Here is a 1,684-nt window from a genome sequence, read left to right as displayed (position 1 = left end):
ATCATTCCAGTTGGAAAAGACCTCCAAGATCCCCGAGTCCAATTCCAAACCCACCCCGACCGGGCCCACACGAAGCAGCCCCCCCCAGGTGCCACATCTCCGCGGCGCCTCAGTGCCTCCAGGGGCGGGGATCCCCAGCCCCCCCATGATGGGGCAGTTCCAGTGACCGCTCTTCTGGCAGAGAAATGGGCCCCAGCACCCGACCCGACCCCCCCGGCGCAGCGTGAGCCCGTCACCCCTCCTCCCACCACCACTATCATCGCTGTTAGCGTTGTTGTTATTTCATAGCCCATTTGCTGCCGAAACGGGAGGAGAGTCCCGTTCCCCCCTGGAGGTGCCCGAGGTCGGGGGCTGCGAGCAATGGACGGAGCCGTGGGCGTCCCCGCTCGTGTAGGGGTGGGGGGGGACACGGCGGCCGCTCGGGGTCCCCTCCAGCCCCGACCACCCCCGCAGCTTTTCCCCGCGGCACTTACTCGTGGGAGTTGGGAGGGGGCGATGGTGGCTGCGGCGCCCACCCCCCCCGGGGAGGGTCCCTGGAGCGACTCCAGCCCCGCAGCCGCCGGGCGATGGCGTGCGCTGAGCGACCGCGCTCCGGGACGGCCCCGAGGAGATGGACCCGGAGGATCCGGTTACCGCTCCGGCACCGCGCCATGGCGACCGGCTCCAGCGGGATGGGCAGGGTGACACAGCTGTGACACAACCGTGATGGGTGACACAATGTGATGGGTGACACAACCGTGATGGGTGACACAACCGTGATGGGTGGCACAACCATGATGGGTGACACAGCTGTGACACAACCGTGATGGGTGACACAACCATGATGGATGACACAACTGTGACACAACTGTGATGGGTGACACAACCGTGATGGGTGACACAACTGTGACACAACTGTGATGGGTGACACAACCGTGATGGGTGACACAGCTGTGCCGGGTGACACAACTGTGATGGGTGACACAACCGTGATGGGTGACACAGCTGTGATGGATGACACAACTGTGACACAACTGTGATGGGTGACACAGCTGTGATGGGTGACACAACTGTGATGGGTGACACAGCCAGGATGGGTGACACAACCATGATGGGTGACACAGCTGTGCCGGGTGACACAACTGTGCTGGGTGACACAACTGTGACACAACTGTGATGGGTGACACAACCATGATGGGTGACACAACCGTGATGGGTGACACAACCGTGATGGGTGACACAGCTGTGCCAGGTGACACACTGTGATGGGTGACACAACCGTGATGGGTGACACGACCGGCCCGTGGCTGTGATGGTGACACAGCTGTGACGGGTGGCACAACCAGCCCTGGGTTGTGACAGGTGACTCAACTGTGACGGGTGACACAACCGATCTGTGGATGTGAGGTGACACAGCTCTGATGGGTGACATAACTGTGATGGGGACACAGCCGTGCTGGGTGACACAATCGGCCTGTGGTTTTGACGGTGACACAGCTGCGATGGGTGACACATTTGTGATGGTGACACAACCACGATGGGTGACACAACCAGCCCGTGGCTGTGACGGTGACACAGCCGTGATGGGTGGTACACGCAGCCTTGGGTTGTGACGGGTGACACAGCCGCGATGGGTGACACAGCTGGAGCGTGTCTGTGGTGGTGACGCAGCTCTGATGGGTGACGGAACTGTGATGGGGACACA

Source organism: Numida meleagris, chromosome 24, assembly GCF_002078875.1.
Source record: "Numida meleagris isolate 19003 breed g44 Domestic line chromosome 24, NumMel1.0, whole genome shotgun sequence".
In the NCBI taxonomy this organism is placed as follows: domain Eukaryota; kingdom Metazoa; phylum Chordata; class Aves; order Galliformes; family Numididae; genus Numida; species Numida meleagris.
The sequence above is the reverse complement of the archived record's forward strand: the minus strand, read 5'-3'. Positions refer to the sequence as shown.